Source organism: Pangasianodon hypophthalmus, chromosome 18, assembly GCF_027358585.1.
Source record: "Pangasianodon hypophthalmus isolate fPanHyp1 chromosome 18, fPanHyp1.pri, whole genome shotgun sequence".
NCBI classification, from domain to species: domain Eukaryota; kingdom Metazoa; phylum Chordata; class Actinopteri; order Siluriformes; family Pangasiidae; genus Pangasianodon; species Pangasianodon hypophthalmus.
In genome coordinates this window covers 17,319,789-17,334,932 of record NC_069727.1, presented here as the reverse complement: position 1 = coordinate 17,334,932, position 15,144 = coordinate 17,319,789, and the positions used below count along the sequence as shown (strand labels likewise).

The window sequence follows — 15,144 nt, the reverse complement described above, 5'->3', positions numbered from 1 at the left end:
GAGGCCAGGAGGGAATTGTAGGCGGAGGTGGTCTGGTGGAATATCATAAAGCTTCAAAGAGTGGACACGTTTATGAGGCTTTTTTCGCTCTAACACTGAGATCAAAGTGCATTCAGTAGTGGAGGTCTCACGCATATCTTTAGGGGTTTCCAATACACCGACGTAAAGCAAAACGCTGCACCTAATGGACCACATTTGATTTTCCACTTCTAGTAAAGCAAAAAGGCTGGGCTCCATGCGTCTTTCATCACACACGCTCAGCCGTTCTGAACTCATCAATGTCTTAATTATGTTAGAGAATCTACACTTTAAATCCTATTTGAGATCAGGCAACTCTAGCAGATAATATTCAGCGCTGGGGTTCTGAGCCAAGGGGTTTGTGAGTAATGTCTCTGACTGCAGGTCAGTCCATGGCACTATAAAACATAGCAGTCAGGAGAAAACTCTGGAAGATTTTCTCAGACAGAGAAAAGAAATCCCATGAACTGCCATTGCTGGTGTATTAGACCACAGGTCTGAAAGCCAAAACTGCACTTTAGCTGTGCTGTCACTATTTGGAAGCTTATATAAATGGTATCTGTTTCTCTTCAGTTCTTCAGGATTGTGGTGAAAAAGAAAAATAGTATCTTTTTTTTTTTTATTCAGAGTGTGGATCATCGCAGTGTCTTGTTGAATTTTAGCAATGGCCCATCACTTCACGAGCCAGTCAGAAGGCCCTGTCATGATTATTATTCCCCATCAAATCTCACGACATGATATTAACTAAAGTCTATGAGCTGAGAAAAGAAAATTGCAACCATATTTGCCCAACTACTGTTTCAATCTACACTAGTCACAAAAGTGTCATGTGACTTTGTAATAAACAGATCAGATCAAAAGGAAAGCAACATATTTTTATCAATGTGTTGCATATAAATGTCTGTGCAAATCAAATAACTCATGCCAGAATATTTTTTCGCTTTGTGCTCAAGTTCTCATGAAACAGACGCCAGGGCACAAAGGCACAGACAAAGGAACAGAAACATCTGGCGACATATGAGCAGTTATGGTGTGGTTAAAAGTCTAAATAAACGATTGACATGGTGGAAATCTGCTCCTTCCTTCATGCCAGTGTGTACAGTAAATGATTGTTGAACACTCCCACATGCATAGAGAGCCACTTTACGTCCAGAGCATACTGCTCTTAAGTACATCTGGTTATTTAATTCCCTAAATAATTTACTCTAACTCAATTAGAAAAGGCTGTATATGAAATTCAAGAAGCTTGATCATCCAGTGGGCCTTTAGGGCCTTCAAGGTGTATGTTACTGTTTTTCCACCAATACATACTCTGTTAAAGCTAATAAATGGAGCATTTTAGCAGGTAAGAATACATGTATTGTTACGATAAAGAAAGAGGAATAGCAACTAAACAACATCCTCTTTGAGAGGCTGATTTCTGTACTGGAGCTATGTTTAAATAACAGCATGTTAGTATGTTATGTGTCCTTCACAGAGGACTTTATTCAGCCTTCTCTTTTATTATCAAAGCCATGAACATATCTGTGTGTGCTCAAGATCATCATTTTGTCCTTCAGCATAATACACATATTCAAATGCTTTTATACAAAGAAGAGAATCTCTGTTGTTATATCAGAGGAAGACATTTTATAATTAACATTCACAGTTAATATTTTTTGCCTTAATTACTTAATCTGTAGACATTTGGCTCAGTGTGTACACAACAGCACCACAAACATGAGGCCAGAGAACACAAACACAGAAGTCCAGTCTCTGTCACCTACTTCTTACCTACAATTTATGTCCTTTTGCATTTGCTCTGTGTTTTTCATTAACTAATATATCTATATAACTCTACACTTTCAGATATATAATACTATCAAACACTGAATAACTTGGATAGAAAAAAAAGCCATAGATATCACCACAAACAGGTGTATTTACTAAGTGCAATGTCGTGTTTGAACCAGTAGAGGGCTTTCTTTTTTTTTTTTTTTTTACAACCATATCCACTGTAATAACTGCAATGTTGAATGTATCTGTCAGAATAAAATGGCTTGCCAAATTTCCTAAAAGAGAAAGAGAAAGAGAGAGAGAGAGAGAAATGCATATACTGAAGGAAAATTTTTTTAGATAAAATATTTATAACTTTATAACAACATAGAATGCATTAAAGCCTATGGTTATTAACTTTATTTAAAAAAAAAAATTCCAAGGCATTGGGCCACATGATATCTTGTACCTAGAAGTAATGCATTTTTGAAATTTTAGCTGTAAATCTATGCTCAAAGGTTTTTATCTACTAATTAATGACTTAACCATTAAACTGCTGATAACTGCCTTCATTTTTTCCTTTTCTTGTCACATATCCTGATTGTAAATGTTTTAATAAAGTGACAAAACTGTATAGTTTTAAACATTTACAGACAATAAAAAAGAGCATGAGCAGAAAGTTAAAATGAGCATGTTAAAGTACTAAGAGAAAAATAGTTTAAATAGAGTTATAATCAATACATAATAATTAAATAACCGTTTAATTAGTGAATTGAATTTTATATACAGGAATGTCCTGTGATTTATGCTCTAGCTCATTCTGCATTCAAAGCCTGTTCCTTAAGTACTGTTCAATATATTTAATACATTTGACCACATTTTATGTATTGATTTTTATTAAATATTTAATTTTTATTGCAATTTAAAAAGAGAAGTTATAACGACTAATGGGATGAGATGGAATCGAATAGGATTAATTAGATTTAGGACTAAATGTAAACAGTAATATACTGTATTTATGGATTGCCACACATTGGTCATGATGTACATGCAGGATATTTATTTTCTTTCTTGAACACACCTGACTCTGCTAATGAAGAGGCTTTGATTCTCAGCGTAATTAATGCCTGGGGTATTCTGTGACCTACTGCCACTGCAGAACTACTCACTGGTACACCATGCAGGCTTTTACTTAATGCCATTAAATAATCAGAAAAAAAGATTCTCACTAATGGAGAGCAGATGAAACTGCAATAGGTTTTTGTATATTAAATATTCTAACATATTTTGCAGTTACAAATATCTATAAAGCATATTATCTATAGTGCAGCAGTGGCTTTTGAGAATTCTTGATCATCAAATAGATAGATAGATAGATAGATATGAATATTAATTAGTCAGGTAGAGAGAGTTAGAAGCCAGGTAACACAAAACGAGCACAAAACAAGAGTACCAGATTATATACAACAAATAAACAAAGGCAAAACAGTTATTATTATTATTATTATTATTATTATTATTATTATTATTATTATTATCCATCCATCCATCCATTATTTGTATCACTTATCCTATACAGGGTCACAGGGAGCCTGGAGCCTATCCCGGGGGAATTGGGGCACAAAGCAGGGACACACCCTGGATGGGGAGCCAATCCATCACAGGGCACAATCACGCACACACACACACACACACACACACACACACACACACACCCGTTCACACACTACAGACAATTTAGAGATGCCAATCTGCCTACAGCACATGTCTTTGGACTGGGGGAGGAAACCAGAGTATCCGGAGGAAACCCCCGAAGCACAGAGAGAACATACAAACAGCACACTCAGGGCGGAGGCAGGATTCGAGCCTCCAACTCCAGAGGCGTGAGGCAAACATGCTATTATTATTATTATTATTATTATTATTATCAGAGGAGGAGGAAAACGTACAGAGAGCGATACCAGATATACAAATTAAAGGAAAAACCTGAGCTCTGTTATGCTGTGGGTTCATACAAAATGCAAACAAACTTATTCTGACTGATCAGCTTTATCCTATGATGAACTATTTCTATCCAGAATGGAGTGGTGTCTTCCAGGATGACAATTCCCACTGGTGCGACAGGTAAGAAAAGAGATAACTTAGCAAACACACATCCCCAGACCTTGCGTATCTCTTTGCTCCTTACCTCCAATATGACAGGTGACAGGTGAAGAAAATAGGAAAGACTGCATTCATTGGATAAAGCCAGAACTACACTGATGGGATAAAGTGAGTATATATGACCAATGAATTCATTAAAAAATGATCATGCTAAAGAAAATAACACTGATGCAGGTTTTTTTTTTTTTTGATTCATGCTACATGACACAGCATGTGTTGTATTTCTACAGTCATTTACATTCAGGACCTAGAGGACTTACTGCTGTGCAACCAAAATGTCAAAGGTTCTTTGTTTTTAAGTTATAACAAAACAGATGTGGTCTAGTGCTCCAAAGAATATCATATAACCAATATCAGTTAATCATGCAACGCCATGTTATTCCTAATTTAGACAATTTCTTCTCGTTTTAACTACATGATACACAATTTCCATGTTCTTAGCCTTTTTACTATAACCGTGATTTAACAGTGTATTTAGTTTGTCATCAAGGACTTTTATTCTGACAGTAAGTTGCTTGATATTGTGGCTAAGTGTTGCTAGAAGTGAAGAGTGAACTCGGTAACCCCTGAATTTGAATATTCATAAACAACTCCTCAAACCGTGTAATACTTAATCCTGAATAGTATGTCAAGACTGTTTAATATTGTAGTGTGCAGTAGTGTATCCTGTTTGAAAGTAGTGTTTAACTACAGTAATGTGTGGTGGTGCAATATTTGCTCTACTGTATAGTATTATCACATTCAGTACTGTATAGTATTATCATGTGCAGTATTATCACATGCTGCAATATAGTATTATGACCTGCAGTACTGTATAGTCTTATGACATTCTGTATTGTATAGTATTATCATGTGCAGTATTATCATGTGCAGTACTGTATAGTATTATCATGTGCAGTATTATTATGTGCAGTACTGTATAGTATTATCATGTGCAGTATTATCATGTGCAGTACTGTATAGTATTATCATGTGCAGTATTATTATGTGCAGTACTGTATAGTATTATCATGTGCAGTATTATCATGTGCAGTACTGTATAGTATTATCATGTGCAGTACTGTATAGTATTATCATGTGCAGTACTGTATAGTATTATCATGTGCAGTATTGTATAGTATTATCATGTGCAGTATTATCATGTGCAGTACTGTATAGTATTATCATGTGCAGTACTGTATAGTATTATCATGTGCAGTACTGTATAGTATTATCATGTGCAGTATTGTATAGTATTATCATGTGCAGTACTGTATAGTATTATCATGTGCAGTACTGTATAGTATTATCATGTGCAGTACTGTATAGTATTATTATGTGCAGTACTGTATAGTATTATCATGTGCAGTATTGTATAGTATTATCATGTGCAGTATTGTATAGTATTATTATGTGCAGTACTGTATAGTATTATCATGTGCAGTATTGTATAGTATTATTATGTGCAGTACTGTATAGTATTATCATGTGCAGTATTGTATAGTATTATCATGTGCAGTACTGTATAGTATTATCATGTGCAGTATTGTATAGTATTATCATGTGCAGTACTGTATAGTATTATCATGTGCAGTATTGTATAGTATTATTATGTGCAGTACTGTATAGTATTATCATGTCCAGTATTGTATAGTATTATCATGTGCAGTACTGTATAGTATTATCATGTGCAGTACTGTATAGTATTATCATGTGCAGTATTGTATAGTATTATCATGTGCAGTATTGTATAGTATTATTATGTGCAGTACTGTATAGTATTATCATGTGCAGTATTGTATAGTATTATTATGTGCAGTACTGTATAGTATTATCATGTGCAGTATTATCATGTGCAGTACTGTATAGTATTATCATGTGCAGTATTGTATAGTATTATCATGTGCAGTATTGTATAGTATTATTATGTGCAGTACTGTATAGTATTATCATGTGCAGTATTGTATAGTATTATTATGTGCAGTACTGTATAGTATTATCATGTGCAGTATTGTATAGTATTATTATGTGCAGTACTGTATAGTATTATCATGTGCAGTACTGTATAGTATTATCATGTGCAGTATTATCATGTGCAGTATTGTATAGTATTATTATGTGCAGTACTGTATAGTATTATCATGTGCAGTATTGTATAGTATTATCATGTGCAGTATTATCATGTGCAGTATTATCATGTGCAGTATTGTATAGTATTATCATGTGCAGTATTATCATGTGCAGTACTGTATAGTATTATCATGTGCAGTATTGTATAGTATTATCATGTGCAGTATTATCATGTGCAGTACTGTATAGTATTATCATGTGCAGTATTATCATGTGCAGTATTGTATAGTATTATCATGTGCAGTACTGTATAGTATTATCATGTGCAGTACTGTATAGTATTATCATGTGCAGTATTGTATAGTATTATTATGTGCAGTATTGTATAGTATTATCATGTGCAGTACTGTATAGTATTATTATGTGCAGTACTGTATAGTATTATTATGTGCAGTACTGTATAGTATTATTATGTGCAGTATTGTATAGTATTATCATGTGCAGTACTGTATAGTATTATTATGTGCAGTACTGTATAGTATTATCATGTGCAGTATTGTATAGTATTATCATGTGCAGTATTGTATAGTATTATTATGTGCAGTACTGTATAGTATTATTATGTGCAGTACTGTATAGTATTATTATGTGCAGTATTGTATAGTATTATGTGCAGTACTGTATAGTATTATCATGTGCAGTACTGTATAGTATTATGTGCAGTACTGTATAGTATTATTATGTGCAGTACTGTATAGTATTATCATGTGCAGTATTGTATAGTATTATGTGCAGTACTGTATAGTATTATCATGTGCAGTATTGTATAGTATTATCATGTGCAGTACTGTATAGTATTATCATGTGCAGTACTGTATAGTATTATCATGTGCAGTATTGTATAGTATTATGTGCAGTACTGTATAGTATTATCATGTCCAGTATTGTATAGTATTATTATGTGCAGTACTGTATAGTATTATCATGTGCAGTACTGTATAGTATTATCATGTGCAGTACTGTATAGTATTATCATGTGCAGTACTGTATAGTATTATCATGTTCAGTATTGTATAGTATTATCATGTGCAGTATTGTATAGTATTATCATGTGCAGTACTGTATAGTATTATCATGTTCAGTATTGTATAGTATTATCATGTGCAGTACTGTATAGTATTATTATGTGCAGTACTGTATAGTATTATTATGTGCAGTACTGTATAGTATTATTATGTGCAGTACTGTATAGTATTATTATGTGCAGTACTGTATAGTATTATCATGTGCAGTATTGTATAGTATTATTATGTGCAGTACTGTATAGTATTATTATGTGCAGTACTGTATAGTATTATTATGTGCAGTATTGTATAGTATTATGTGCAGTACTGTATAGTATTATCATGTGCAGTACTGTATAGTATTATGTGCAGTACTGTATAGTATTATTATGTGCAGTACTGTATAGTATTATCATGTGCAGTATTGTATAGTATTATGTGCAGTACTGTATAGTATTATCATGTGCAGTATTGTATAGTATTATCATGTGCAGTACTGTATAGTATTATTATGTGCAGTACTGTATAGTATTATCATGTGCAGTATTGTATAGTATTATGTGCAGTACTGTATAGTATTATCATGTCCAGTATTGTATAGTATTATCATGTGCAGTACTGTATAGTATTATCATGTGCAGTACTGTATAGTATTATCATGTGCAGTATTGTATAGTATTATGTGCAGTACTGTATAGTATTATGTGCAGTACTGTATAGTATTATCATGTTCAGTATTGTATAGTATTATGTGCAGTACTGTATAGTATTATCATGTCCAGTATTGTATAGTATTATCATGTGCAGTACTGTATAGTATTATCATGTGCAGTACTGTATAGTATTATCATGTGCAGTACTGTATAGTATTATGTGCAGTACTGTATAGTATTATCATGTTCAGTATTGTATAGTATTATCATGTGCAGTATTGTATAGTATTATCATGTGCAGTACTGTATAGTATTATCATGTTCAGTATTGTATAGTATTATCATGTGCAGTATTGTATAGTATTATCATGTGCAGTACTGTATAGTATTATCATGTGCAGTACTGTATAATATTATCATGTGCAGTATTGTATAGTATTATCATGTGCAGTACTATATAGTATTATCATGTGCAGTACTGTATAGTATTATCATGTGCAGTACTGTATAGTATTATTATGTGCAGTACTGTATAGTATTATCATGTTCAGTACTGTATAGTATTATCATGTGCAGTACTGTATAGTATTATCATGTGCAGTACTGTATAGTATTATCATGTGCAGTATTGTATACTGTAACTCTGCTGTGTGTGTTACAGTAGTGTGGAGGTTTGGAAGGAGCCGTAGCCCTTTACTGATGTCTGCTGTCCCGTTTCCTCATGGGTGCAGTTACATACTTGATCCACACGGTGTCGCTGCTGGACAGCCTTCCGCAATATGACTCCACGTGCCGCCGCCCTAACCGTGAGCCGCGAGCGCCGTGTTGCCTCGCGCTGTTCCCGCCATCTTGTTTCCCGCTCTCGATCAGTGCCAGAGCCCGCCATAATTTAAACCAAAATGCCATCATAAAAAACATATATATGAACATTTAATGCCAGTGTTAGGACCAGGCCAGAATGACAAGTAAATAACAATAACAACAACAACAATAATAATAATAATAATAACATCAATAATAATAATCATAATCATAATAATAATAACAATAATAATAATTATTATTATTATTATTATTATACTAGAGGATTTTATTTTACACACAACAAATAGATCAGTAGTTAATAGTAAAACAATAGGGATGATAATTAATAAATTAAATAATGTTTATTGTTCTTCCAAAAAGCTTTTATAAAACTATTATTATTATTAGTAGTAGTAGTAGTAGTATTAGTATTATTATTAGTAGTACTACCGCACAATTTTATTTTTACATTTTATACACAGCAAGTAGGTAATAGTAAAAAAAAAAAATAGGGCTAATAACTAAGTTTCAACTTTATTTTTATTATTTCAGTGTTTATTGCTCTCTAAAGAGCTCATATAAAATTGTTTTAAAAGCTCATATTTTTATGTATCTGGGTTCTACTTGTAGACACACACACACACACACACACATTTATTGATCACACATTTTACACATGCACCACACACACACGCACACACGTAGAGTGAGAAAGAACATGAGAATAAAAACTGGCATGCTCTAATGAGACCAATAAGACAATTATCTGCCTGTTTTCAAAGGCCTTGCTCTAATAGAGCCGAGCTAGTTGAAGGAGTTTACGTATAATCACATGGGTGAACTGTGAGGTCAACTAAATGGCTAATTCGCTTTTAATGAATGCTATTTCGCATCGTCATTACATACATGCCTATGCATGCAGGCCAAGCCAGAAATAAGAGAGGCTGCTTCTCTCTGAGCTTCTCTCTCTCTCAGAAAGGCTTGCTGGAGGGCCGCACGGAGAAAAACACAATGTGGGGTGTGGAGGGAGAACAGGAGAAGAGGTGAAAAAGAGAAGTTTGTCATTAGGTTGTCCATGCGACGGACGCCCTGTTGGGACAACAGATGTGCATGATGTCATGCCAGAGGAGGGGTGGAGAGATGCAGGGAGGAGCGAGAGACATGAGGGTGGACAGTATCCTTGTGCAACGTTCCTCTTGGCACAGGACGGAGAAGGAGAATGGTTGGTGAGGGGCAGGGACTGGATGGAGTTCCTAAACCCTGCATCCCATGGAGTGCATACTAAATCCCTAACATTCTGCATTTAACAGTTTAGTGCAATGATGTGTGATACTGGTAATACAAAGTTATTATGTGGCTTAGCAATGTGCAGGCGCTGAAAAATCACTGCAACGACTTTAGAACTGTGTTCCATATGACCAAAAATGAACTATAAAATCGGTACGTGTGTGCAGTAATGAAGCATATGGTGAGTAGGCTTTTACCTCTGTGCTGATCTCATGGATGGAGTTCACATTTTGCTGAGTTGCAATGATTTCCAGCCAGAAGTCTTTTTTTTTTTTTAACTGCACAGGACTCACAAAGCCCAGGCTCTCGTGAGGACATGCTCCCAGAGCTCAGAGTTTGTTATTTGATTGTGTGACTTCAATGCTAAACTTTCTGCCTCTGTCCCCTGACTCTCTCTCTCAGTGGCATAAGAAGTCAATTGTTCTTGTGGTATGCAGCGACAATGTCTGTTTGTGATTGCACAGAGTCAGAGAGGGGGAGCATCATATACAGAAGTTGTGGTTCTCTATTCTAGGCCTAGGATCTCTCAATAAGGTCATGCAGAGGTCAAAACGCTTTCTGTTGCATACAAAAACAGTGTGTTTGTGCGTCTGTGTGCATGTGTGCATGTGTGTGTGGGTGTGTGCGTGTGTGTGCAACATCAATTGTGCCAGTGGTTATTGATAAAAGATCAAATTTTGCTTATTCTGTGCTTTAGCTCTACAAACAAACATCAAAACCCACCATGTCCTTTTTCTCGTTATTCTAAACATGCATGGTGCAGTCATTGAACAGACCAGATAGAAAATGTTTGAGTGGGAACACTGTGCTGCTTTAAGTACTGGCTTACTTTAAGGACTTCTAAAGGGTTTGCACTTATCAGGTGAACAGGCAGTGTGTCAAAACACAAAGACTTGGTTCATTTTGAACATAAAGTGGCTGTGCTGAATTCCCCAAATTTTGCTGAAGACAAGCAGAACCTGTTTGTCCTGTGGTGCCATCTGCTGCCACATGTACTTGATCCCACTGTCAGCCTGTCAGCCAGGCCATGCACTGTGTTATTCTCACACACTGCAGCTACCATGACCTCTGTATGAGGACACTGACTGGCTGGGTAATCATTTACTAGTGGCCTTGAGTAACACTGGTGTGACAACCATTGTCTCGACAACTGAAAAGAACGGAATTTGCTATCTGAAATAAAAGGCTTGAATGGCCCTTAAGTGTGTACAAAGATATGCAGCTTGCACAAAACCCGTGCACCGGGGCAGGATATGTTATTCACAGTAGCCTAGTTATTGTCTGTAATATTGTCAGCGTTGTTTGATATCCAATTAAATTGCGGCCTTAGAGGGATGTAAATGCAGCTAAAAATCTGAGAATAATCAACGTTTATGTTCTGGTAAAAAAAAAAATAATAGTAATAATAATAATAATAATGATAATAATAACTGTACATTATATAATAATTACTTTCACAGTCCCCTGTGGGAGAAAGTAGAGTGTTTATAAAAGTTAGGACATAACAATGCAATGATTATGCCGATTTTATATATATATATATATATATAGTTATTATTATATATAAAAAATATTAAATTATATTTAAAAAATTTCTCATGTATGACTGCAAGCTGCCTTTAATGATCACTTTTAATGTTGTCTGTTTTATGAAGAAGGCTCTTGTGGGTTTTCCTTAATCCTGGCTAAATTATGATTATATGTGTGGGATTTTGATGTAGCGTTCCTTTCCCATGCCTTTCCATCAAAGGGAATTCCTCCATACGCTTCTCAACATGGTTGCATCTTGGAAGGAAAATAAGGCTTTTACTGAAGATAAGGCTTCACTTTCTTTCTTACAGTAGTAGTATATTAATCCCTTTTACAGCTTGTTAAACATTGATATACTTACTGTACTGTAAGTCACAAGTTGCAAATTCTGTACTGCAGTCTTGAGTTTCAGATGATTACTGCAGGAGTTTACTACAGGACTACCATATAGATAACAATAACGAACACAAACTTGAACTTAAAATACTGCAAATACTTTACCAGCTAATGTTTATCTCTAAACCTGATCATTAGAATATTACTAAGTGTTTAGGGTGTGGCATTGCGGCATACCCCTTGGCTGTTAGGGTTGGGTGCTGCCACAAGATCTTGCTCTCTTTCTCTCTTTCTCTGGGTCCCACCCCCTTTGCCACTGCCATCTCCTGGTTTTCCCAGAATGCCCTGTCTGAGAGCACTGGCCTGAAATAAAACTAAGAGGGCCCTCATAGAGAGAATGGGAGCTTTGTCTCAGCTGCCATTTACACTGTCTGGGGGCATAGAAGGAGAAGAAGGAGAACTCAAAGAGAGTGTCTGATTGCAAATTAGCACAGCCCAGGCCCGCTGCTCCCCACCCTCCTGTGATTTCACTCTGTGGGGGTGAGAAGTGGATAAAGTTCTGGTACTAAAGTTGGCATTCAACGTATTTCCATCTGTCATCTTCACTGATGACCAGTGCCTTGTTTCAGTCAGGTGGAAATATAAGTTGTTTGCGGCGTGTTTTTGACTTTTCTTTTGTCGAGGTCTGTTGAGGCTGTGCCATTGGGGGTTGCTTATTATGCAAGCAATGTTGTGTCTGAATCTGTAATTAGTTAAAGACAAAAGACAGCCTCTGAGCGCTGCAGACGAGGCCGCTTGACACTAGAACCCTTCCCAAGACAGACTCTTGTAGTGATTGACACGTGTCACAAGAGCGGGTGTGATTTGTCGGTGCGAACTTGCCTAGGCTGAGATGTTATATGTACCACCTGGGCATAAAAAGTTTCAATAATGTGATTATTGGATTTGAATGGCTCAAGGAGATTTGATCATTTAAAGGCAACAAATAATCTGGATTTGCTACTATTTGATAACTAAAATGTGTTGTGTAATTTTGGTATGAATTTCGAAAATGGGTCATTTCTTTGTTTTGAATGTAAATATACCATGAAGGATTTGTTCACTTTACTGTTTCATTTTTTTTTCCTAATTTTTCTTAATTTTCTTTTCTTTTCTTTTATTTATTCATTTATTATTACATTACTGGAAATTAACCACAGTATATTTTCAGGCAGCGATGAGTAATGAGTTATGAACCTGATAACCCCTCTGTAATCCCTGCTTTGTAAAACACACACACACACACACACACACACAGAGAGAGAACCTGAGTCAGATGTTTAATCTCATTGCTTTTGTCTGTATGAGTAGATACACATGTCTATTGACCATATATTGCTCTTAAACAAGATATTACCTGACAGAAGACTCAAGGATTTATATAAGTAATTTGTTGGTAAGCTAAATGTCTAATCTTTTTCTTTCACATGTTCATCAGTGTCTTGGTCTGGGTTTAGTAAGTAACATGAAATAACAGTATTAGAGAATATAACAGTATTAATAGTTTCATATTTTATAGACAATTAGCACTATCCAAAAGAACAAAAACCAAAAGGAACTTATGGTTGCAAAAAATTGGAAATATATAATAAAGAATATAGCATTTCAGTTTTATATATTAATTTGAATTATTTCACACTGTACAGATTGACAAGCTATTGTTAGGAGCAGGGTTATTATCAGTGTTGTTAGTCCAGAACTGATCACTTCTTTATTTCTTAACAACATCGTTTTGTGCCAGATATCAGCACATTATTTTACCTCGAAAAAAAATGAATTCAATTTCACCCATTTAATCCAATAAATCAATTCAAACCAGTCACTTGTTGCAGGAACAGAGTTAGGAGGGGAAAAGTGTACTAACCTGTACCTTTCATTATCGCAGAGGTGGTGCTCTTGTCTTTTATTCCTTTTATATCTATCTTTCACCTGGAAGCGAGGACATAGTGTTTTACCTTAAAAAAGATTCAAGGCACATAATCGGACCTGATCTTTTAAAGTAAAGCTTAAAGGTACATTCTGAACCTTTCTGGGTTAAAGATACACAATAAAGGTATAAAAGGGGTACGCTTGATGGCTTGAGGGATTTATTATTATTATTATAATAATTATTATTATTTAATTAATTTATTTTTTCTGCGAACACCTGGAAGAAGCAAATATCTTTTCACATATTTTAGATTAGAATCTGACAAGAAGGCTACTTAAGCCTAATAAGATTACAAGTTAAGCTTTGTTTTATGAAGCAATCAGACATGGCACTTACAACCAACAGTCACTTAATGAAAGCATATTATATTATAAATTATATTATATTATTTTAATTTAATGCATGGTAAATGTATATATTTCATTTATGAAAACACTCAATACGTGGTTGTGCACTACCTGAAAATAAACAGAACCCTCATTATGAACCTGTTTACAACACAGATAATAGCAGTGTAGTTCTGGCAGTAAATAAAATCCCTGAGGTGAATATGGGAGATGCAGAGAGGGGATGAAGAAGCTCTCTTTGCCAAGCCACCTAAGGAGCTGTACATTCATTTAGATGATGCATTTAATTGGTGTTGAGAGAGGGTGAGATTAACTCAACTGAGATTAAACATCATCCTACCGAGGTCTGCTGGTTGTATTATTCTTTTAATCATTTTTTTTTTGTATCAGTGAGTCACAAATTTTAACTGGAGCTTATTTCTCTAAGGAGGCAGGAGGCATGTGTTAGACTACAGTAAAGCTGCAACTTGTTTGGGGCGTAGCAAAAAAAAAAAAAAAAAAAAAAAAAAAAAGCCTGTTTCCCCCCTCCATTCACTAGTGGATTCCTTTCGTCATTTTCTTTCAGTGTATTAGACCTTTATATAAATAATAGAGGCAACATTTAAATAATCACTCACTCAGTTTTTATATTTGGCTTTTTTTTTTAACTATGGAACAAATCAGCATGACAGACACACAACACTGAAACTTTCAGAGACTTAATTTAGCACAAACTTCCTGGAGTACTACCTCACACTGAAAGTCAGCTTTTTATTATGAGGAGGTGGGGGAATTTAAGATTTATGATTTATGATTTGTGTGTTTGACGTTTGATGTTTGGTTGAGTTGAGTGAGCTGAAACCTCTTCTTTGGATTTGTCTGGTTTTTTTTTTCCCCTTCAGAGACATGCTATCAGGCGGCTATGGGCTGCTACACGTCCCTGTTCGCCTTATTCTCGGCTCATTCACGTGTTTTCGGTGCCACGGCGGACTGAAGGAGCCCGTGAGTGCGCGAGCACCGCTGCATCTCCCCGAGCAGCTCGTGCAGCAGCAGTGTGCAGCAGTGTGCAATGCCGGACATGCCTTAGAATTTCGGGAAATAGCTTGTCTAGCTGTACACAGGCTCTTGTGTAACGGGTTGCTGTGAATCCCACTCCACTTCGCTTCACCTTAGTTGAACTTGGGTGATCT

At 35.4% G+C, this 15,144-nt stretch overlaps 1 long non-coding RNA gene across 3 annotated transcripts in view; it reads left to right on the top strand.

The window, feature by feature from the left end:
• Nucleotides 1-11,407: 11,407 nt before the first annotated feature.
• LOC113532309 (uncharacterized) overlaps nucleotides 11,408-15,144 on the top strand; it is a 30,824-nt gene continuing 27,087 nt past the window's right edge. For 2 of the 3 annotated variants that reach the window (XR_008304794.1, XR_008304793.1), the window contains exons 1-2: nucleotides 11,408-13,094; nucleotides 14,857-15,144. The exon at nucleotides 14,857-15,144 is cut by the window's right edge and continues 527 nt beyond it. This is a non-coding gene — a long non-coding RNA (uncharacterized LOC113532309). Of the gene's footprint in view, nucleotides 13,095-14,538; nucleotides 14,739-14,856 lie in introns of those variants that run through there. The other variant, XR_003403325.3, reaches the window with a different exon arrangement.